We start from the raw sequence: 25,760 nt of genomic DNA, 5'->3' as shown, positions 1-25,760 counted from the left end.
CTCACAAGTGAGTAGCTTGATCGTACCGCTCTTTGAGAGCTCAAACCATTTGCATCCTTGCATCATATATTTTGGTTCTTGTTTGATGTTTTTCTTTGTGAGTTTTAGAGTTTATGATCATCTTCATGACAAGCTGAAGTTTATCGAAAATGGATTCCGTATGCATCTTCTATGATGTTCTTGATGTTGGAGTTTTTGCCGATTTTCATTGGTAGATGTTTCACATCTCTATATCATTGGCATTTTCATACTGCCTCTTTTTATTATAACCAATCGCTGTTGGATAACTCTTGTTGTCCTAAATCCCACAAGTTTGAGTTTGCTCAATTCGGAGCTCATTTGCAGATAAGTTATGAGAGTTCTCGTGTTGCTTCATTCATTTGTTGCTTTTGTTCTGGTCCAGAAGGAACCAAGCGGTAGTACCATGGAAGGCAGCGATACTACCTCTTATCCGCGGTAGTACCGCTTACAGTGGTAGTGTGTAGGATCGAAAGTATATCTAGAGGGGGGATTAGACTTCTTGGCAAGATAAAAACTTATCCTTTTCCCAATTTTAGTTGTGGGCCACTTTTAGCAATTATGACTAGTCAAGTACACCCTACACAAGCACATCTAAGAGTATATCAGCGGACATTAAGACATGCAAATGGAAAGTAGAGGGTAAGGTAGGGAGATCAAACGCAAAGGTTGACACATCGATTTTTGGCATGGTTACGATATGTGGCGCTATCGTACGACCATGTTAGTGGAGACTTCAACCCACAAAGGGTAACGGCTCCGAGAGTCCACGGAGGGCTCCACCCACAAGGGGTCCACGAATAAGCGACCTTGTTCATTCCACGACGGCTTTTGTCCACACAGGACTAGCCTCACCGACAGTAGATCTTCACGAAGTAGGCGTTCACCTTGCCCTTACAAACACCTTGGTTCAACTCCACAACACGAAGTAGGAGGCTCCGAAGCGACACTTAACCAATCTAGGAGGCACGACCCTCCAAAAGGTAACAGATGTGGTAGAACGATGAACTCCTTGCTCTTGTGCTTCTAAAGATAGTCTCCTCAACACTCAATCACTCTTTCTCAGATTTGGCAGGGTTTGGAGAGATTGATCTTGTGGAAAGCAACTTGGGGAGGCTAGTAATCAAGGTTCAAGTGGTTGGAATGGAATCTCTTGATCTCAACACATGACTAGGTGGCTCTCTCTCAGAAAAATGGATCTAGCAAGTATAAGTGTGTTCTGAGTGCTTCCTCTACGAATGAGAGGTAGGTGGAGGGTGATACGTCCATTTTGCATCATGCTTTTATATTGATATTTATCGCATTATGGGCTATTATTACACATTATGGTACAATACTTATGCCTTTTCTCTCTTATTTTATAAGGTTTACATGAAGAGGGAGAATGCCGATAGCTGGAATTCTAGGTTGGAAAATGAGCAAGTTTGAGATACCTATTCTGCACAACTCCAAAAGCCGTGAAAATCAGCGAGGAATTATTTTGGAATATATAAAAAATACTGGACGGAAGAAATACTGGAGGGGAGCCACTAGGAGGTCACGAGCCTGCCAGGCGCGCCCCACCCCCTGGGCGTGCCTGGGGGGTTCGTGGCCCCCCTGTTACCCCTCCGGCTCCCATCTTCTACTATATGGAGGGTTTCGTCCTAGAAAAAATCAAGAGAGAGAGCTTTCGGGAAGAAACGCCGCCGCCACGAGGCGGAAATTGAGCAGAACCAATCTAGAGCTCCGGCAGGGTCGTCGTGCCGGGGAAACTTCCCTCCCGGAGGGGGAAATCGTAGCCATCATCATCACCAACACTCCTCTCATCGGAGGGGACTTATCTCCATCAACATCTTCACCAGCACCATCTCATCTCGAAACCCTAGTTCATCTCTTGTACCCAATCTCCGTCTCGCTACTCCGATTGGTACTTGTAAGGTTGCCAATAGTGTTAATTACTCCTTGTAGTTGATGCTAGTTGGATTACTTGGTGGAAGATCATATTTCAGATCCTTAATGCTATTTAATACCTCTCTTATCATGAACATAATTATGCTTTGTGAGTAGTTACGTTTGTTCCTGAGGACATGGGATAAGTCTTGCTATAAGTAGTCATGTGAATTTGGTATTCGTTCGATATTTTGATGCGTTGTATGTTGTCTTTCCTCTAGTGGTGTTATGTGAACGTCGACTACATGACACTTCGCCATTATTTGGGCCTAGAGGAAGGCATTGGGAAGTAATAAGTAGATGATGGGTTGCTAGAGTAACAAAAGCTTAAACCCTACTTTATGCGTTGCTTTGCAAGGGGCTGATTTGGATCCACCAGTTTAATGCTATGGTTAGACTTTGTCTTAATTCTTCTTTCGTAGTTGCGGATGCTTGCGAGAGGGGTTAATCATAAGTGGGATGTTTTTCCAAGTAAGGACAGAACCAAAGCACCGGTCCACCCACATATCAAATTATCAAAGTAGCGAACACGAATCATATGAACATGATGAAAACTAGCTTGACAGAAATTCCCATGTGTCCTCGGGAGCGCTTTACCTTATATAAGAGTTCGTCCAAGCTTGTCCCTTGCTACAAAAGGGATTGGGCTATCTTGCTGCACCTTTGTTACTATTGTTACTTGTTACCCGCTATGGTTTATCTTATCCCGCTACTATGTGTTACCGATAATTTCAGTGCTTGCAGAGAATACCTTGCCGAAAACCACTTGTCATTTCCTTCTGCTCCTCATTGGGTTCGACGCTCTTACTTATCGAAAGGACTACGATAGATCCCCTATACTTGTGTGTCATCAAGACTCTTTTCTGGCGCCGTTGCCGGGGAGTGAAGCGCCTTTGGTGAGTGGAATTTGGTAAGGAAACATTTATATAGTGTGCTGAAATTTATTGTCACTTGTCACTATGGAAACTAATCCTTTGAGGGGCTTTTTGGGGGTATGTTCACCTTGAACGGAAGCACAGATAGTTGCTCCTCAACCTACTGCACCTTCTAAAAATATTTATTATTAAATTCCTTGGGATATGCTAGAGAAACTGTTGGCTAATCCTTTTACAGGAGATGGAACATCACATCCCGACTTGCATCTAATCTATGTAGATGAAGTTTGTGTTTTATTTAAACTTGCAGGTTTGCCCGAGGATGAGGTCAAGAAGAAGGTCTTTCCCTTCTCTTTGAGGGATAAAGCATTGACATGGTATAGGCTATGTGATGATACTGGATCATGGAACTACAACCGATTGAAATTGGAATTTCATTAAAAGTTTTATCCTATGCATTTGGTACATCGTGATCGGAATTATATCTATAATTTTCGGCCTCGTGATAGAGAAAGTATCGCTGAAGCATGGGGGAGGCCTAAGCCAATGTTATATTCATGCCCCAACCATGAGCTCCCTAGAGAAATTATTATTATGAATTTTTATGCTCGGCTTTCTCATGACAATCGCACCATGCTTGACACTTCTTGTACCGGTTCTTTTATCAAGAGAGATATTGATTTCAAATGGGATTTATTGGAAAGAATTAAACGCAACTCTGAAGATTGGGAGTTTGATGAAGGTAAGGAGTCAGATATGAATCTGAAGTTCGATTGCGTTCAATCCTTCGTTGAAACAAATACTTTCCCTGATTTTAGCGCTAAACATGGACTTGACTCTGAGATAGTAGCTTCTTTATGTGAATCATTTGCTGCTCATATTAATCTCCCTTAGGAGAAGTGGTTTAAATCTCATCCTCCCATAGAATTTAATGTAGTAAAACCGAATCCAGTTTAAGAGAAAGTTATTGCTTATAATGATTCTATTGTTCCTAGTGCTTACATTGAGAAACCACCTTTTCCTGTTAGAATAAAGGATCATGCTAAAGCTTCAATTGTGATACGTAAGGGCTACATTAGAACGCCTACACCCCCTGAGGAAATTAAAGTTGAACCTAGTATTGCTATTATTAAAGATCTCTTGGCCGATAATATTGATGGGCATGTTATTCAATTCTGTGAAGCTGCTGCTAGAATTGCTAAACCTCATGCTAGAGACAAACATAAACCTGTTGTTGGCATGCGTGTTGTTTCTGTTAAGATAGGAGATCATTGTTATCATGGTTTATGTGACATGGGTGCTAGTGTTAGTGCAATACCTCAATCTTTATATAATGAAATTAAAGATGAGATTGCACCTGTCGAGATGGAATTTATTGATGTTACTATTAAACTTGCTAATAGAGATACTATGTGCCCTATGGGAATTGTTAGAGATGTTGAAGTCTTGTGTGGTAAAACCAAGTATCCTACTGATTTTTTTGTTCTTGCTACCACACAAGATAGCTTTTGTCCCATCATATTTGGTAGACCTTTCCTCAATATTGTTAATGCTCAAATTGATTGTGAGAAACAAACTGTTACTGTTGGCTTTGGAGGTGTGTCACATGAATTTAATTTTTCTAAGTTTGGTAGACAACCTCATGAAAAAGAATTGTCTAGTAAGGATGAAATTATTGCTCTTGCTTCTATTGTTGTGCCTCCTACTGATCCTTTAGAGCAGTACTTTCTTGAACATGAAAATGATATGCATATGGATGAAAGGAATGAGAGAGATAGAGTTATATTTGAACAACGTCCTATCCTTAAGAATAATTTGCCTGTTGAATTACTTGGAGATCCACCTCCACCAAAGGGTGATCCTGTGTTTGAGCTTAAACAATTACCTGATACTCTTAAGTATGCTTACCTTGATGAAAAAGAGATATATCCTGTTATTATTAATGCTAACCTTTTAGAGCATGAAGAAAAGAAATTATTGAAAACTCTGAGGAAGCACAGTGCTGCTATTGGATATACTCTTGATGATCTTAAGGGCATTAGTCCCACTCTATGCCAGCATAAAATTAAAACTGATCTTGATTCCAAACCAGTTGCCGATCACCAACGAAGATTAAATCCTAAGATGAAAGAGGTGGTAAGAAAAGAAATACTAAAGCTCCTGGAAGCAGGTATTATTTATCCTGTTGCTCACAGTGACTGGGTAAGTCTGATGCATTGTGTCCCTAAGAAGGCAGGAATTACCGTTGTCCCTAATGATAAAGATGAATTGATCCCACAAAGAATTGTTACTCGCTATAGGATGGTAATTGATTTTAGGAAATTAAATAAAGCTACTAAGAAAGATCATTACCCTTTACCTTTTATTAATCAAATGCTAGAAATATTGTCTAAACATACACACTTTTGCTTTCTAGGTGGTTATTCTGGTTTATCCCAGATACCTGTTGCACAATCTGATCAGGAGAAAACCACTTTTACTTGCCCTTTCGGTACCTTTGCTTATAGACGCATGCCTTTTGGTTTATGTAATGCACCTGCTATCTTTCAAAGATGTATGATGGCTATATTCTCTGACTTTTGTGAAAAGATTGTTGAGGGTTTCATGGATGATTTCTCCGTTTACAAATCTTCTTTTGATGATTGCTTGAGCAACCTTGATCGAGTTTTGCAGAGATGTAAAGATACTAACCTTGTCTTGAATTGGGAGAAGTGAAACTTTATGGTTAATGAAGGCATTTTCTTGGGACATAAAATTTCTGAAAGAGGTATTGAAGTCGATAGGGCTAAAGTTGATGCGATCGAGAAAATGCCATGCCCTACAGACATTAAAGGTATAAGAAGTTTCCTTGGTCATGCTGGTTTCTATAGAATGTTTATTAAAGACTTCTCTAAGATTTCTAGGCCTCTCACAAATCTCTTGCAAAAAGATATTCCATTTGTTTTTGATGATGATTGTGAAGAAGCATTTGAAATACTTAAGAAGGCCTTGGTAACTGCACCTATTGTTCAACCACCTGATTGGAACCTACCTTTTGAAATTATGTGTGATGCTAGTGATTATGCTGTTGGTGTTGTTCTAGGACAAAGAGTTGATAAGAAATTAAATGTTATTCATTATGCTAGTAAAACTCTAGACAGTGCCCAAAGAAACTATGCTACTACTGAAAAAGAATTTTTAGCAGTTGTGTTTGCATGTGATAAGTTCAGATCTTATATTGTTGATTCCGAAGTTACTATTCACACTAATCATGGTGCTATTAAATATCTCATGGAAAATAAAGATGCTAAACCTAGACTTATTAGATGGGTTCTCTTGCTACAAGAATTTGATTTGCATATTGTTGATAGGAAGGGTGCTGAGAACCCCGTAGCAGATAACTTGTCTAGGTTAGAGAATGTTCTTGATGACCCACAACCTATTGATGATAGCTTTCTTGATGAACAATTGAATGTCATCAATGCTTCACGCAGTACACCATGGTATGCTGATTATGCTAATTATATTGTTGCCAAATATATACCACCTAGTTTCACATACCAACAAAAGAAAAATTTCTTTTATGATTTGAGACATTATTTTTGGGATGATCCTCACCTTTATAAAGAAGGAGTAGATGGTGTTATTAGACGTTGTGTACCTGAGAATGAACAGGGGCAAATCCTACAGAAGTGTCACTCCGAGGCTTACGAAGGACACCATGCGGGAGATAGAAGTGCACACGAGGTATTGCAATCCGGTTTTTATTGGCCTACTCTCTTCAAGGATGCTCGTAAGTTTGTCTTGTCTTTTGATGAATATCAAAGAATAGGTAATATCAGTAAACATCAGGAAATGCCTATGAATTATTCACTTGTTATTTAACCATTTGATGTTTGGGGTTTTGATTATATGGGACCTTTTCCAAAGTCCAACGGGTATACTCATATTCTAGTTGCTGTTGATTACGTTACTAAGTGGGTAGAAGCTATTCCAACTAGTAGTGTTGATCATAACACCTCTATTAAGATGCTTAAAGAAGTTATTTTTCCTAGATTTGGAGTTCCTAGATATTTAACGATTGATGGTAGTTCACATTCTATTCATGGTGCTTTCCGTAAAATGCTTGCTAAGTATGATGTCAACCATAGAATTGCATCTCCTTATCATCCTCAGTCTAGTGGTCAAGTAGAGTTAAGTAATAGAGAAATTAAATTAATTTTGCAAAAGACTGTTAATAGGTCCAGAAAGAATTGGTCTCAGAAACTTGATGATGCACTGTGGGCTTATAAAACTGCTTATAAGAATCCCATGGGCATGTCTCCGTATAAAATGGTTTACGGTAAAGCATGTCATTTACCTCTTGATCTAGAGCATAAGGCTTATTGGGCAATCAAATAGCTCAACTTTGATTTCAAACTTGCCGTTGAGAAGAGCTTATTTGATATTAGATCACTTGCTGAATGGAGAACTCAGGCATATGAAAATGCCAACTTGTTTAAAGAAAAAGTTAAGAGGTGGCATGATAAAAGAATACAAAAACATGAGTTCAATGTAGGTGATTATGTCTTGCTATACAATTATCGTTTAAGATTTTTTGCAGGCAAACTTCTCTCTAAATGGGAAGCACCTTACATTGTTGAGGAAGTATATCGTTCCGGTGCCATAAAGATCAACAACGCGGAAGGTCATTTTCTGAGAGTTTTAAATGGGCAAAGAATCAAGCATTATATCTCGAGTACTCCCATAAATGTTGAAAGCAATATTATTAATTCCATAACTCCGGAGGAGTACATAAGGGATATTTACCAGCTTGTTTCAGACTCCAAAAACGAAGAGTTATGTGATACGGTAAGTAAACTGACTCCAAAACTTTTCCAATAGCAATTTTTCTCCGTTTTGGAATATTTAGAAAAATAGAAAATTTTAAAGTAGTCCGGAAAGCACACGAGGAGGTGACAAGCCTGCCAGGCGCGCCCCACCCCCCTGGGCGCGCCTGGGGGCTCGTGAGCACCTCCTGTGTCTCCCGGACTCCGTTTTCTTGTGGAATACTCCTTATGGTCGGTAAAATTCATTATATAATCTCCCGAAAGGTCTGTCCCTCGTATCACGCAAATATCCTCTGTTTCTATTTCGAGCTTGTTTCAGCAACGAATTTAGGGCAAGGATGTCGTCTCATGAATCTGTCGGGGAGAACGATTTCCCTCAAGTCTATGAAGAAGTAAATGCTGATTTGAAAAGGGTGGAAGTCACTGAGTCTAAGAAGAGCTGCTGGAAGAAACCAAGGGCAAAACTAAGGAGGAGAATCCGGCGTCGGACGAAGGGCAATCTGTGCTCAACAAGGAAGAAGCTGAGGAAGAGGATGTCCTCCAACCCTACGTCTACCTGCTATCCCCATCCTTGATCGAACTCTTGAGGTTATGTGAAATAACTCATGTTCGCAATAATTATCTCACCTGTGAAGTTATTTTGCTGGAGAAACAAATCACAGAGTTCCAAAGTATAAATCAAAGATTGATGGCCCTCTTGGAACTAAAAGACATGATTGCTTCATCACCATCACCCCCGAAGGAAGACAATTAAACACGGGTATGGGCACTCCCCTTGGCTTGTGCCAAGCTTGGGGGAGTTTCCCCAGTATCGTATCACCATCACATCTTTTGCCTTTACCTTTATCTTAGTTCGATCCTTTTTGGTAATAGCTTTATCTAGTAGAATAAAGTTCTTAGTATGATCTAGGCTTGAGTTTTGCTTTGTGTTACCCCCAATGTAATCGAGTTCGTGAGTTATATAATAAAGAGTGTTTCAGTTAAAGGCTTTGCTTCATGCCATTATCTAAAGAAAAGAATAATAATAGAACAAAAGCATGAAAGATCATGTGATGATCCTATGGGAAGTGGTGGCTGCACATATAAAAAAAATGTTGATTGAAACTTGTTGTGGGTGGACAAACGTAGACCTTGGTCATTGTTGCAATTAATAGGAAGTAATAAATAAAGAGAGGTTCACATATAAATATATCATCTTTGACACCGTCTATGATTGTGAACACTCATTAAACTATTACATGCTGAGAAGTAGATGTTGGACAAGGAAGACAACATAATGAATTATGTTTGCTTGGTTCCGAACAATGTTATATGACTAGAGATCCCTTATCATGTGACGCTTACTTCCACCTCATATCAGCCAAAACTTCGCACTAAGTAGATATATGTGTCACATCCCCGACACCTTAAGCAAGTTAGTCTTGTGCTCATGTCTTCTTTGCATTTGCATCTAAGAATTTTCAACAAGAACAAGAAAGTGGCAAGGAAAAACTCAAAACCCTAGCCACTACTTTAAATAAAGAAAATCTCAAACTAGTTAAAATCAATGAACCCAAAATGGCCTCAAGAAATGTTCAAACTTTCTGATAAATCATGAAAGTAAATGAGCATTGGAGAAAACTATTTTCTTGACACTTTAAGCATTTTAAATAAATGCAAAAAGCTACTGGTTTCAAGTTTTAAATTTGAAAACAGAAACTTTAAATTTTCAAAAATGTTGAAAACTTTGGAAATGGTTGGGAATATTATAACAAATATTCAGGTGTGTTTAAAATAGTTTTTACAAACATTTTGGAGCTGAAATAAATAGCAAAACATTAGTTAGCAAAAAAGAACAAAACAGAAAAGAAATAAGAGGAAGAAAAACCTTACCTGACGCCTAAGGAGGCCCAGCCCACCAGGGGCATGGTCGTCTTCTTCCTCTGCTTTCTGGCAGAGGGGAGATCGACCACGGCGGCCCCTCCACCTCCTGCTTCACCGTGGCGAGCTCCAGAGCCCCCGAGACAGCGCGACAACGGGGATAAGCTCCCCGAGGCCTCCTCTATCCATTCCCCAGCACCGGTTTCCCCCTCCTCTCGGATCTTTTCCTCCCTCCTGCTGCCGCCATTACCACGAGCTCGAGCTCGAGCCGCAGCGCTTCTAGCCACGGGAACCTTCCTCCGAGTAGTCCAGCAGCTCCGCCTCGTCGGTCTGGTCATCTCTGCAGAAGCCGAAGCTTCCCCGAGCTCTGCATCGCCCCAACGCCATCGTCTTCCACCTCCGGCCGCCGGACCTCTCCCGTCGATTTGCTCCCTCCGGCGCACCCCCGAGCCCCTCAACAACACCATCGGAACCGCCGTGAGCTCGTCGTCGTTTCCCCTCTTGCCCCACACTCTTCCGTGCACCGTAGCCCCGTTCCCCACCAAGGCCGAGAGCTCCCCTCTGCCGGTCATGTCGTCGCCGTCGTTGTGGTGTCTGTTCCACGCGCTCGAGCTAGGGATCGAGCTCCTGGAGCCTCCAGGAGTGTGATGAGCCCTTTAGCTGCCCTCCCCGTGCCCTAGAGCCATCAACCGTAGAAGTCCGAGCTTCGGCCGCCGCTTCGGCTCGTCGCCGGCGCCTCTCCCGGCAACCCTAGCCTCCCCTGATGCCCCTGCTAGATGCGGCGTTGCACCAGCTACCCGTAGCTCCTTTCTGCGCCCAAAACCGACGACCGATGCGCTGTCTAGCCCTCTCCGGCGAGCCCTCCGCCGCGCCCGTGGTCGCCGCCGGCCATGCTCCGGTGGGGGCCGACGTGGCAAAGCTAATCCAGTAGATTAGGAGCTTAATCTCTCGCTGACAGTGGGCCCAAGGCCAAGTCAACTCAGTTTAGGGGCTGGTCAGCTTGGGATTAGTCCCAGAGAGGCTGACCAGTGGGTCCCCCCTGTCACGTTTGACCTGAATAGGTCGGCTGACCTGCTGACGTCAGGCTGATGCAATAAAGAGAATTTCTAGTATAGAAATAATTCCAGGAAATTAATCTGTAACTCCAATGAAAATAATTTATATATGAAAAAGTATCAGAAAAATTCAAGGATTCTGAATATGCTATTTTCAACTATGTTTGAAAACGTTACAGAACCCTAACACGTAGAATAAGGAATAATTCAACCCTTATAATTACTTTTTAAATGGAATTTGGAAAATATTCAAATTTCATTATGATTGCCATGATCACACACTGTCCTAATTACAAATCAGTACATTAACATGACATCTCATGCATGCTAACATCAAGTTGATCTGAGCATCAGGTCGAATCAATTAAACCGGTATCCGAGAATACCCCGTTTGAATTGATATTCGAATGTGATTCAAATCAACTCTAAACCTAATACATGTTGATTATAATAACTTATCACCTTGCATTCTCATGCCATGCTCATGCATCATTTTGATCGCATATGATTATTATTGAATGTTGCCATTCATTTCGGTAGGCTCCGCAACCTCGGATTCCACCGAATATCCGTCTGACGGATATCGTCCCTCCTCTGAGCAACAAGGCAAGCAACCCTTTTTGATCATCACGATATTTCCCATGTTCTTGCTCCTGCACTTATTTATTGCATTAGAATCAAATGCTACAACTGCTTTTGCCACGTTAGTTGAACCCACTTCCTTTGCATGACCTAACCTTGTCACAGTAAATAGCCGAACCTTGCAACCTAGCATACCTGGTAGTTGCCTGAGCTATGATGTGCCTTATCCTGCTATGCATGCTATGCTTAGAGTTGTGTATGGTCTGTCATTTGGGAGATGAACAGAATTGTGAGAATGTGTTCGGTAAGTAAAGGTTGTGCGTTGAATCTGATTTGGTAAAGGTACCGGTGAAAGGCTGTGTAGGAGTACATGGCGGGTTGTTTCATTGGAACCGTCCTTAGGAACTGAGTTCCGTGTATGTAATCCAAGACTAGATACTACCACATGCTGGGCCCTGAAATATGACCCCGCTCGGCCTATTAACCGCGTAGTACTCGGTCCAGGAGTTGCAAGTAGTTTCTGGTGTTTATAGTAATGCTGGAGGCCGTGCATGGTGCTGACCTGAGAGGTGGGCTGTGATGCGGTAGGCAGTGGCACGGTGTACCAAGTGGCACCCGGATGGTGGGCTTGGGAACCCTGCGCACATCGTTTGAGGCCGTGGCGGAAACCTCGGCCGGACTTCCGTACGGGTTACTCTCAGATAGGCGATAAACCTGGACTAGGTACTAGTGTGGTTAACGGTCGTGGCCGACTCCCTCGCTGGGCTTCCGCTTGAAGGTTGCCGAGGTGCATGACATGCACATGGCGATAAGTGGCGAGAGCGTGTGTGACGAAGTACACCCCTGCAGGGTTATGATCTATTCGAATAGCCGCGTCCGCGGATATGGACTACTTGGAGACATATGTTGTTCATAGATAACTTCAATGGCTACTCATAAAATTGTCAAGATAAGCGTGAGTGTCGTGGACGGCATTTCTGTACGGAGACGGAATGATTCCACGATAGTGTATTGTTGTGGTGTTAGTGGACTCGTGTGCGAGAAGTCAAGTTGTCAAAATTATTTAAAAATGCAAGTTGTCTAGCCACGAGTCAAATGCTGGCTTTCCGCATGAAACCCCACAATACCTTTTGATACCTTGCATGAGTAGTTAGTTGTCCTGAAGTCTTGCTGAGTACCTTCGTACTCATGTTTGCTTAATAAATGTTGCAGAGGTTGCTAATGACCCTAATGGAGGGTTCTTCGTAGACATCGACGACGACGAGTAGCTGGTGTCCCAGCTACGATCTGGCCCTACGTTGGATCTGTAGTATAGTCAGGCCATGTGCCTTCTAGTTGCCCTATCTGTACTCAGACAGTTTATAACTGTTCCGCTGGCTTGTAACTGAATGACTGCTATTATGGGTCGTGAGACCCTTGATGTGTAATATTATGTGTGTGGCTCTTCTGAGCCTCTTAAATAAAGCTTGTATGTTTATGGTTATGTTGTGATGCCATCGATGTATCTATACATATCGGTATGCCATGCGTACGTGTGTCGTACTTGATATGTATGGGGTTCGATTACCTAGTCGTGAACTTTAGTAGCACTCCTTACGAGGAAATGCCCCTTTGTGATCCAATGAGCCTTGGTAGTTCGCTACTGCTCCGGACACATTGGTTGACCGGCATGTGTCCTTCTTAGCTGCTGTGTCTGTCCCCTTTGGGGAAATGTCACGTGATGTAATGGAGTCCTTGTAGCATGCTACGACTCGTCTACATTCGCTGATGACCGACACCTGCTTTGTTGGGTCATGTATGCCTGTCCTTGTGCGGTACTGCCACTTTGGTTTATGACTAGACATGTCGATCCGGGTTCTTTGACATTGGATTGCTAGTGACACTATCGCATACGTGAGTCAAAATACGCAAACGGTCCCGGCTAAGGTAAGGTTGCAGCCGTGGAGTTAACCGTGCATGAGACCACAAAGGGATGCGATGTGTTACAGGCTGGATTCCTATGGCTTAGGATCGGGGTCCCGATAGCGTTGGTATCAGAGCGTGACTGACTGTAGGATTACTAAGCCAAACTGGTCGAAGTTGAGTCTAGAATTGCTTTAGTTATATATAAGGGAATTGTTTGTGGAAGGGAACGTAAGACTCTTGTTCTCTTCTCAAGTTATTCTATTCTGGTCATCCTCGTCTTTTCTGCGGGAATTAAGGACTAGGTTACTCATCTTCTTCTAGGCTCGTGTTCTGATCGGTAGATTATAGGACTACGGGTCAAGAGATATGTGGTTTCTGTCATTCCTAGGAAAAGGAAGTAGGTTGGATGATCAGAGAGTTGAACTTGATAGTTGAGTGGTTACGCTATTCCATTTTTGGGTTGTCTCAAAATTTGTTTTTGAGCATTTACAGCCGTTATGCTGTCCAATTTTTCATTCAGAGCTCTAATGCTTTTGCATTACTCTCTAATTACAGATGCCTGGTCGTCCTTCTCGTCAGGTGGTACGTCTGACCAGGTGCATTGATGTGCCGGGTCATACGGCCATGCTGGTCAGGGTGATGTCGGTGTGCAGTTACCGCTGGTACCCCGAGTACACAGTGGAGGAACAGTACCGAGACTTCAACCAGAGCCAGTACATCTTCACTGTTAGGGTATTTCCAGACTAGCCTGGAGCTGAGGAGCCAATCCATTGGTCCTATGGGTTGGGAGTCACTGTTGACATGGCAGTACAAGATGCTGCCTATTCAATGCTGACTATTATGAGAGCGAGACATGCACTGCTGCAGAATTCAGAGTTCTGCTATGTTCCGGCCTCTCAGCCTGGTGAAGAGCGATACCCCAGTGGAGTCTATTTTGATTCTTCTATGGAGGATCCACTACTGCAATCCACTGATGAGATGCTAGAGAACAGAGACAGGGATGCTCGTGCTCTCCGCATGGAGCTTTATGCTACCCGTGTCCGTCTGTGGACAGCTTTGGCGCAGCTGGCACCGGTAGTCCAGACAGGGTATGGAGATATGGAGATGCTGAACCCTGTTAGGACCCATCTTCCGGCCCACGTTGACTGGCCAGCTATAGGAGGAGTCACACCTCTTCGGGGACCCCTCTTACCACCAGTCAGGGGACCAAGGCCACATCCGTGTCCTTATGGATCCCAGGGATCTCAGGCTAGAGTGCTTCCTGATCCACAGGTTGAGCTTCCAGGTCATGGAGGTAATCTCTATGAGATGTTCTATGCGGATGCCTGAGCTGTGAGCGGAAGGATAGTATGGTAGTAGCCGTACGTTCACAGTCTTGCATGACTTGTGAAGTATGCATGTAATGTTAAATGAATTCCGGAGGCCTAGATAAATAATGTATAGGAAGCTTGTAAGCCTCTGATGAGTAGTTTCATAATTTCAGTAGTTTGCTCTTCGAGTAAGTTTGTACTGAACTATGTAAGGGTGTGTATGAACCATGGTGTATATATAGCAGTTGCTTGTTACCATGCTATTCGGATATTCATTTCCGCATTCCGTGTGTTCAGTACATTCTTAATCCATATCTAGTATTGATATGATTTTAGTCTAAGCTGTGAGTTTGTTTGTCAGGATGGTGTTCACCAGGTTGAACCGTGCCCCTGCTCATGAGCAAGGCGAGGGTAGTCAAGCGTCGCAGGAAGACCTGCCTCACCCGCCTTCTCTGGTGGAAGTGATGCTTGAGGCAGAAAGAAACAAAAGGAAGACCAATCGACTACTAGAGCGTATTGAGCAGAATACGGCTCGACCGCCGAGGAATGCCGTAGTGTCCCTCAATGACTTTGTGAAGCTGAATCCTCCAAAGTTTCATCATTCCGTCGATCCCCTCGACGCTGATGACTGGCTGTGCAGCATCTCACGCAAGATTCACTTTGCGAATGTGTCTGAGGCCGACAAGGTGACCTTTGCGGCGTATTTCCTGGAAGGACCCGCCAATCTGTGGTGGGAGAATTTTGAAGCTATGCGTCCCGCTGAACCAGTGGCCACATGGGCAGACTTCAGTGCAGCTTTTCGTCTGCACCATATTCCAGAGGGCCCGATGGACAGAAAGAGAGAGGAGTTCTGTGCCTTCACTCAGGGCAAGTTGTCTGTGGATGCCTATAGCCGCGAGTTCGGTAACCTCGCCCGCTATGCAACAGAGGAGGTGTCTACTGACGCCAAGAAGCAAGCAAGGTTTCGTAAGGGTCTGAGCCCTGAGCTCCGTCGTGATCTGCGCCTCCATGAGTGTGCAAGTTTTCAAGCCCTAGTCAACAAGGCGATCAGTGCTGAGACTGGTCATACTGACTTCGAAGCCACAAGGAAGCACTCCCGTGACTTTGGCTCGTCTTCTTGTTCCGCGTTTCCAAAACGCAGGCTGTGGGTTCCAAACAGTTCTCCGCCACCAAGATACACTCCGAGGCCATCCTACGTGGCGCCTCAGACGAATCAGGCCAACCCTCCAACAAAAGCTTATGGTGGTCCAGCTGGCAATGTTGCACCACGTGCCAACCAGGTGATATGCTACAAGTGTGGAGAACCAGGGCACTATTCCCGTGAGTGTCCTCAGAATGTGGGTGCCAAGCAACCCGGAAAGTCCGTCGGGCAAGCCAAGTCGGGCAAAGCTTACTATGTGAAGCCAACTCCTGCACGTGATCGTGTGAACTATGTGTCAGCAGAAGAAGCTGCAGAGGATCCCGATGTCATGCTGGGTACGCTTCTTGTTAATCATCACCCAGCGTCTGTTCTCTTTGACACTGGGTCTTCTCATTCCTTCATTTCAGAAAGTTATGCACAGTTGCATAACATGTCTTTTTGTGATATGCCAATCCCATTGGTTGTCCAAACCCCTGGTAGTAAATGGCAAACCTCTAGGATAACCTATGACAATGAAATTCTAGTAGATAGGCTAGTTTTTCTAGCCTCATTGATAGCCTTGAAATCTTCGGATATTAATATCATCTTGGGCATGGATTGGATGTCAGCTCACTATGCCAAGATTGATACTCATTCTAGAAATGTCCAGCTTACCCATCCCTCGGGTGAGATAGTAAATGTCTCCACTCGAGTTGCCAAATGCCAACTCTATTCCCTAAATGCCAACCCTCTTCCGGAACTTGAAGACATTCTGGTAGTCCGTGACTTCCCGGATGTCTTTCCAGAGGAACTGCCAGGAATTCCACCTGACAGAGATGTAGAATTCGTGATAGATCTTGTTCCGGGAACTGTCCCAATAGCCAGAAGACCATATAAGATGGCACCCCTGGAGCTAGCCGAACTTAAAAAGCAACTAGATGAGGCCTTGAACAAGGGTTTCATTCATCCTAGCTCTTCTCCTTGGGCTTGTCCCGTCCTCTTCGTCAAGAAGAAAGACGGAACGGATCGGATGGTTGTAGATTACCGACCAGTTAATCTGGTCACCATAAAGAACAAGTATCCGCTCCCCAGGATCAACGATCTGTACGATCAGCTCGCTGGATCCTCAGTCTTCTCCAAAATGGATTTGAGGTTGGGATACCATCAAATTAAGATTAAGAACGGGGACATTCCAAAAACGGCTTTTGTTACTCGTTATGGCCGATATGAGTACACCGTCATGTCCTTCGGTTTGACCAATGCCCCAGCCACTTTCTCTCGACTGATGAATTCAATCTTCATGGAGTACTTGGATAAATTCGTCGTGGTATACCTCGATGATATTCTCATCTACTCGAAGAATGAACAAGAACATGCCGAGCATCTAAGGCTGGTATTGATGAAACTTCCAGAGCATCACCTTTATGCCAAATTTTCAAAATGTGAATTCTGGTTACCAGAAGTGACCTATCTAGGACTCGTAATCTCTGGTAAGGGTATTGCTGTCAATCCCGAGAGAGTTCAAGCTGTCCTTGATTGGACTCAACCTGAATCGGTTAAGCAAGTTAGGAGTTTTCTTGGTTTAGCGAGCTATTGTCGCCGCTTCGTCGAGAATTTCTCCAAGGTTGCGAAGCCTCTAACTGAACTCCTCAAGAAAGATAAAAAGTTCGAGTGGACACCACAGTGTGAGCATAGTTTTCAGGAACTGAAAAGACGCCTGACTTCCGCACCTGTGTTGCTACCACCAGATTTTTCTAAGGACTTTGTTATCTATTGCGACGCCTCGCGACAAGGATTAGGTTGCATTCTCATGCAAGATCGTCATGTGATCGCTTACGCATCTCGACAGTTGCGTCCACATGAGGATAATTATCCCACACATGACCTTGAGCTTGCAGCTGTGGTCCATGCACTAAAAACCTGGCGACATTACCTTCTGGGTAATCGTTGCGAAATATTCACTGATCACCAAAGTCTGAAATATATTTTCACCCAGCCGGATTTGAATCTCAGGCAAAGACGGTGGGTTGAGTTGATCTCGGATTACGACTTAGGGATAACTTACACCCCGGGGAAGGCCAATGTTATGGCCGATGCACTAAGTCGTAAATCTTATTCTAACAATTTGATGCTACAACAAGTTCAACCACATCTCCATGAGGACTTTCGGAAGTTGAATCTTCATGTTGTTCCTCAAGGATTCCTTTCTACCCTGGTGGCGAAGCCTACTCTTAAGGATCAAATTATAGCTGGCCAAAAGCGTAAGAAGGGTATATCACGGATCAAGGAGAATATTTTTAGCGGAAACGCTAAAGAATTTTCCATGAACGATCAAGGTGTTGTGTTCTTCCAAAAACGTTTAGTGGTTCCTAAGAAGCCACATCTAAGGCAGTTAATCCTTAAGGAGGCTCATGATTCTCCTCTCACCATTCATGCCGGTAGTACTAAGATGTATCAGGACCTACGCCAGAGGTTCTGGTGGACTAGGATGAAGAGAGAAATTGCTGAGTTCGTTGCTAATTGCGACGTTTGTCGTCGAGTTAAGGCAGAACATCAAAGGCCTGCTGGCACCCTTCAACCTCTAGATATTCCTGAATGGAAATGGGATAAAGTTAGCATGGATTTCATTACCGGATTTCCCAAGACCAAGAAAGGGAATAATGCTATCTTTGTGGTCATTGACCGTCTTTCCAAAGTGGCTCATTTTCTTCCTGTTCGTGAGAGTATAACAGCTAGCCAGCTAGCAGAGTTATATATCTCTCGAATAGTGTCTCTTCATGGTGTTCCCCTGGAGATTAACTCGGACCGTGGAAGTATCTTTACTTCTCGCTTCTGGGAAAGTTTTTAGAATGCCATGGGGACTCACCTATCTTTTAGCACTGCTTTCCATCCCCAATCAAGTGGTCAAGTAGAAAGAGTGAATCAAATCCTAGAAGATATGCTCCGAGCTTGTGTTATATCGTTCGGTATGAATTGGGAAAAGTGCCTTCCATTCGCCAATTCGCTTATAACAATAGTTACCAATCAAGCTTGGGCAAAGCCCCTTTTGAGGTTCTCTATGGACGAAGATGTTGAACACCTCTAAATTGGTCAGAAACCGGAGAGAGGCAACTCTTTGGCCCGGATATGATCCAGGATGCAGAAGAGCAGGTTCGCATTATTCGTGAAAAGTTGAAAACAGCCCAGTCTCGTCAAAAGAGCCAATATGATCGTCATCATAAGGCTGTGACCTTTGAAGTTGACGAGAAGGCTTACCTTCGGGTTACGCCTTTGAAGGGTACCCATCGATTCGGTATCAAGGGCAAATTGGCTCCTCGTTACATTGGTCCTTTTCGCATTCTTGCCAAACGAGGAGAAGTTGCCTACCAGTTGGAACTTCCTCCGCATCTTTCCAAGGTTCATGATGTTTTCCACGTCTCGCAACTCAGGCGTTGCTTTTCGGATCCTATCCGTGAAGTGGACCACGAAACGCTTGATCTCCAAGATAACCTTTCATACCGAGAATACCCCGTGCGTATTCTTGATCAAGCTAAGCGTACCACTCGACGTCGAAACCTCAAGTTTCTTAAAGTTCAATGGTCAAATCATTCTGAAAAGGAGGCAACTTGGGAAAGAGAGGATCGTCTCCGACTTGAGTATCCTGCGTTATTCCCGACGACTTCTAAATCTCGGGACGAGATTCTTTTGAGTGGGGGTGAGTTGTCACATCCCTGACACCTTAAGCAAGTTAGTCTTGTGCTCATGTCTTCTTTGCATTTGCATCTAAGAATTTTCAACAACAACAAGAAAGTGGCAAGAAAAACTCAAAACCCTAGCCACTACTTTAAATAAAGAAAATCTCAAACTAGTTAAAATCAATGAACCCAAAATGGCCTCAAGAAATGTTCAAACTTTCTGATAAATCATGAAAGTAAATGAGCATTGGAGAAAACTATTTTCTTGACACTTTAAGTATTTTAAATAAATGCAAAAAGCTACTGGTTTCAAGTTTTAAATTTGAAAACAGAAACATTAAATTTTCAAAAATGTTGAAAACTTTGGAAATGGTTGGGAATATTATAAAAAATATTCAGGTGTGTTTAAAATAGTTTTTACCACCATTTTGGAGCTGAAATAAATAGCAAAACATTAGTTAGCAAAACAGAACAAAACAGAAAAGAAATAAGAGGAAGAAAAACCTTACCTGACGCCTGAGGAGGCCCAACCCACCAGGGGCATGGTCGTCTTCTTCCTCTGCCTTCTGGCAGAGGGGAGATCGACCACGGCGGCCCCTCCACCTCCTGCTTCGCCGTGGCGAGCTCCAGAGCCCCCGGGACAGCGCGACAACGGGGATAAGCTCCCCGAGGCCTCCTCTATCCATTCCCCAGCACCGGTTTCCCCCTCCTCTTGGATCTTTTCCTCCCTCCTGCTGCCGCCATTACCACGAGCTCGAGCTCGAGCCGCAACGCTTCTAGCCACGGGAACCTTCCTCCGAGTAGTCCAGCAGCTCCGCCTCGTCGGTCTGGTCATCTCTGTAGAAGCCGAAGCTTCCCCGAGCTCTGCATCGCCGGCCGGACCTCCACCTCCGGCCGCCGGACCTCTCCCGTCGATTCGCTCCCTCCGGCGCACCCCCGAGCCCCTCAACAACACCATCGGAACCGCCGTGAGCTCGTCGTCGTTTCCCCTCTCGCCCCACGCTCTTCCGTGCACCGTAGCCCCGTTCCCCACCAAGGCCGAGAGCTCCTCGCCGCCGGTCATGTCGTCGCCGTCGCTGTGGTCTCTGTTCCACGCGCTCGAGCTAGGGATCGAGCTCCTGGAGCCTCCAGGAGTGTGATGAGCCCTTTAGCTGCCCTCTCTGTGCCCTAGAGCCATCAACCGTAGAAGTCCGAGCTTCGGCCGCCGCTTCAGCTCGTCGCCGGCGCCTCTCCCGGCGACCCTAGCCTCCCCTGATGGCCCTGCTAGATGCGGCGTTGCACCAGCTACCCGTAGCTCCTTTCTGCGTCCAAAACCGACGGCCGATGCGCTGTCTAGCCCTCTACGGCGAGCCCTCCGCCGTGCCCGTGGTCGCCGCCGGCCATGCTCCGATGGGGGCCGACGTGGCAAAGCTAATCCAGTAGATTAGGAGCTTAATCTCTCGCTGACAGTGGGCCCAAGGCCAAGTCAACTCAGTTTAGGGGCTGGTCAGCGCGGGATTAGTCCCAGAGAGGCTGACCAGTGGGTACCCCCTGTCAGGTTTGACCTGAACAGGTCGGCTGACCTGCTGACGTCAGGCTGATGCAATAAAGAGAATTTCCAGTATAGAAATAATTCCAGGAAATTGCTAAAACTTGTAAAAATCATAGAAATTAATCTGTAACTCCTATGAAAATAATTTATATGTGAAAAAGTATCAGAAAAATTCAAGGATTCTGAATATGCTATTTTCAACTATGTTTGAAAAAGTTACAGAACCCTAACATGTAGAATAAGGAATAATTCAACCCTTATAATTACTTTTTAAATGGAATTTGGAAAATATTCAAATTTCATTATGATTGCCATGATCACACACTGTCCTAATTACAAATCAGTACATTAACATGACATCTCATGCACGCTAACATCAAGTTGATCTGAGCATCAGGTCGAATCTATTAAACCGGTATCCGAGAATACCCCGTTTGAATTGATATTCGAATGTGATTCAAATCAACTCTAAACCTAATACATGTTGATTATAATAACTTATCACCTTGCATTCTCATTCCATGCTCATGCATCATTTTGATTGCATATGATTATTATTGAATGTTGCCATTCATTTCGGTAGGCTCCGCAACCTCAGATTCCACCGAATATCCGTCTGACGGATATCGTCCCTCCTCTGAGCAACAAGGCAAGCAACCCTTTTTGATCATCCCGATAATTCCCATGTTCTTGCTCCTGCACTTATTTATTGCATTAGGATCAAATGCTACAACTGCTTTTGCCACGTTAGTTGAACCCACTTCCTTTGCATGACCTAACCTTGTCAGAGTAAATAGCCGAACCTTGCAACCTAGCATACCTGGTAGTTGCCTGAGCTATGATGTGCCTTATCCTGCTATGCATGCTATGCTTAGAGTTGTGTATGGTATGTCATCTGGGAGATGAACAGAATTGTGAGAATGTGTTCGGTAAGTAAAGGTTGTGTGTTGAATCTGATTTGGTAAAGGTACCGGTGAAAGGCTGTGTAGGAGTACATGGCGGGTTGTTTCATTGGAACCGTCCTTAGGAACTGAGTTCCGTGTATGTAATCCAAGACTAGATACTACCACATGTTGGGCCCTGAAATATGACCCCGCTCGGCCTATTAACCGCGTAGTACTCGGTCCAGGAGTTGCAAGTAGTTTCTGGTGTTTATAGTAATGCTGGAGGCCGTGCATGGTGCTGACCTGAGAGGTGGGCTGTGATGCGGTAGGCAGTGGCACGGTGTACCAAGTGGCACCCAGATGGTGGGCTTGGGAACCCTGCGCACATCGTTTGAGGCCGTGGCGGAAACCTCGGCCGGACTTCCGTACGGGTTACTCTCAGATAGGCGATAAACCTGGACTAGGTACTAGTGTGGTTAACGGTCGTGGCCGACTCCCTCGCTGGGCTTCCGCTTGAAGGTTGCCGAGGTGCATGACGTGCACATGGCGATAAGTGGCGAGAGCGTGTGTGACGAAGTACACCCCTGCAGGGTTATGATCTATTCGAATAGCCGCGTCCGCGGATATGGACTACTTGGAGACATATGTTGTTCATAGAAAACATCAATGGCTACTCATAAAATTGTCAAGATAAGCGTGAGTGTCGTGGACGACATTTCCGTATGGAGACGGAATGATTCCACGATAGTGTATTGTTGTGGTGTTAGTGGACTCGTGTGCGAGAAGTCAAGTTGTCAAAATTATTTAAAAATGCAAGTTGTCTAGCCACGAGTCAAATGCTGGCTTTCCGCATGAAACCCCACAATACCTTTTGATACCTTGCATGACTAGTTAGTTGTCCTAAAGTCTTGCTGAGTACCTTCGTACTCATGTTTGCTTAATAAATGTTGCAGAGGTTGCTAATGACCCTAATGGAGGGTTCTTCGTAGACATCGACGACGACGAGTAGCTGGTGTCCCAGCTACGATCTGGCCCTACGTTGGATCTGTAGTATAGTCAGGCCATGTGCCTTCTAGTTGCCCTGTCTGTACTCAGACAGTTTATAACTCTTCCGCTGGCTTGTAACTGAATGACTGCTATTATGGGTCGTGAGACCCTTGATGTGTAATATTATGTGTGTGGCTCTTCTGAGCCTCTTAAATAAAGCTTGTATGTTTATGGTTATGTTGTGATGCCATCGATGTATCTATACATATCGGTATGCCATGCGTACGTGTGTCGTACTTGATATGTATGGGGTTCGATTACTTAGTCGTGAACTTTAGTAGCACTCCTTACGAGGAAATGCCCCTTGGTGATCCAATGAGCCTTGGTAGTTCGCTACTGCTCCGGACACATTGGTTGACCGACATGTGTCCTTCTTAGCTGCTGTGTCTGTCCCCTTTGGGGAAATATCACGCGATGTAATGGTGTCCTTGTAGCATGCTACGACTCGTCTACATTCGCTGATGACCGACACCTGCTTTGTTGGGTCATGTATGCATGTCCTTGTGCGGTACTGCCACTTTGGTTTATGACTAGACATGTCGATCCGGGTTCTTTGACATTGGATTGCTAGCGACACTATCGCATACGTGTGTCAAAAGACGCAAACGGTCCCGGCTAAGGTAAGGCTCCAGCCGTGGAGTTAACCGTGCGTGAGACCACAAAGGGATGCGATGTGTTACAGGCTGGATTCCTATGGCTTAGGATCGGGGTCCTGACAATATGATACATCTCCAACGCATCTATAATTTTTGATAGTTCCATGCTATTATCTTGCCAACCTTGGATGTTTTATATGCATGAATATGCTATTTTATATCTTATTTGGGACTAACCTATTAACTCAGTGCCAAGTGCCAGTTTCTGTTTTTTCCGTGTTTTTGACCTTTTTCGGAGAAGAATATTAAACGAGTCCAAACGGAATAAAACCTGTGGGATGATTTTTTTTCCTTAACAAAAGATACGCAGGGGACTTGAGAACCAAGGCAGGAGACCTCGGGGGACGTCACAAGCCCCCTAGCCGCGACCTTGGAGGGGGAGGGGGGCGCCTAGCATGCTTGTGGGCCCCACATGGCTCCTTTTCCCTACCACTTTCGCCTATAAATTCTCTAAAATCCCAAAACCAAAGAAGAGAGCCACGAAAATACTTTTCCGCTGCTGCAAGCTTCTGTCTCTCTGCAAGATCCCATCTGGGGACCGTTCTGGTGCCCTGCCGGAGGGGGATTCGGAGACGGAGGGTTTCTTCATCAACACCATTGCCTCTTCGATGATGCGTGAGTACTTCACCACAGACCTTCGGGTCCATGGCTAGTTGCTAGATGGCTTCTTCTCTCTCTTGGATCTTTAATACAAAGTTCTCCATGATCTTCATGGAGATCTATCTGATGTAACCTTCTTTTGCGGTGTGTTTGTCGAGATCCGATGAATTGTGGATTTATGATCAGATTATCTATGAATATTATTTGAGTCTCCTTTGATCTCTTATATGCATGATTTTGTATCCTTGTAATTCTCTTCGAGTTGTGGGTTTCGTTTGGCCAACTTGATCTATAATTCTTGCAATGGGATAAGTGCTTGGTTTTGGGTTCATACCGTGCGGTGTCCTCACCTAGTGACAGAAGGGGTATCGAGGCACGCATCGTGTTGTTGCCGTCAAGGGTAAAAAGATCGGGTTTATATCATATTGCATGAATCTATCCCTCTACATCATGTCATCTTGCTTAAGGAGTTACTTTGTTTGTTATGAACTCAATACACTAAATGTATGCTGGATAGTGGTCGATGTGTGGAGTAATAGTAGTAGATGCAGAAAGTATCGGTCTACTTGTCTCGGACGTGATGCCTATATGTATGATCATTGCCTTAGATATCATCATGACTTTGCACAATTCTATCAATTGTTCGACAGTAATTCGTTCACCCACCGTAATATTGGCTATCATGAGAGAATCCTCTAGTGAACACTATGGCCCCCGGGTCTACTTCACATCCTATTTTCAGATATACAAATTTACTTTGTTGCACTTTTCACCTTCAGATCTCACCTTGCAAATAATCGTGAATGGATGGACAACCCCTTTATCGTGTTGGGTGCAAGTTTGTTTGTTTTTCTGCAGGAACATTGGTGCCTCATCTTGATACTCCTACTGGATTGATACCTTGGTTCTCAAACTACGGGAAATAGTTATCGCTACTTTGCTGCATCACCCTTTCCTCTTCAAGGGAAAAACCAATGCAAGGTCGAGAAGTAGCAAGAAGAATTTCTGTAGCCGTTGCCGGGGAGTATTCAAGTGAAGCATACCAAGTAACTATCGCAAACTCATCTCTTGCATTTACATTATTTGCCTTTTGCCTCTCGCTTTCCTCTCCCCCACTTCTAAAACTATTTTCTGAAAATACCAAAAAGATTTTCCTTTTTATTCGCTCTTCTTCCATTCGCCTTTTCGTTGCTATGTTTGCTTGTGTTGCCATGTGCCTTCTATTTGCTTGCATCTTCGCTTGCTAAAAATCTATTGATATGGATCCTCACCCACTTGCTAATCTTTTTAAGAGATCCAATTATGTTGAACCAATTGCTAGTGAGTTTTGTGCAATAGATTATCATTATGAAGTTTTGCTTGAGATGCGTGAATCTAAAAATTGTGATGAACAAATTTATGAAGTGATTCACAAGGGCTCCTTGAATGAAAAGCATGATTGCAATGGTTTCCCTATAAATTCTATTAATGACAATCATGCTAAAAATATGCAAAACCCAAAGCTTGGGGATGCTAGTTTTTCTATGTCCACTACTTGTTGCAATGATCATGATTGGGGTGATGATTTTTCATACGATCTTGAAATTTTTTTAAGCCTCATGATGAAGATGATATTGATAATAATGTTTGCAATAAGATTGAAAGTCGGTTTGGAGAAGTCATGACTTTAGTTGATGATAATCCCACTATTTTTGAAGAACGTCAACTTTGCATGCATGTGGATCATGAAAAGAATATCCTATGTGATAGTTATATTGTTGAATTTGAATATGATCCCACATGTAATTATTATGAGAGAGGAAAATATGGTTGTAGAAATTTTCATATCACTAAATCACCTCTCGTTATATTGAGATTGCTATTGTCTCTTTCTTCTTCCTTGCATATGGTAACCATTGGTTGTCTT

Source organism: Hordeum vulgare, chromosome 2H (genome assembly GCF_904849725.1).
Source record: "Hordeum vulgare subsp. vulgare chromosome 2H, MorexV3_pseudomolecules_assembly, whole genome shotgun sequence".
Lineage (NCBI taxonomy): Eukaryota > Viridiplantae > Streptophyta > Magnoliopsida > Poales > Poaceae > Hordeum > Hordeum vulgare.
Note: the sequence above shows the minus strand (reverse complement) of the source record.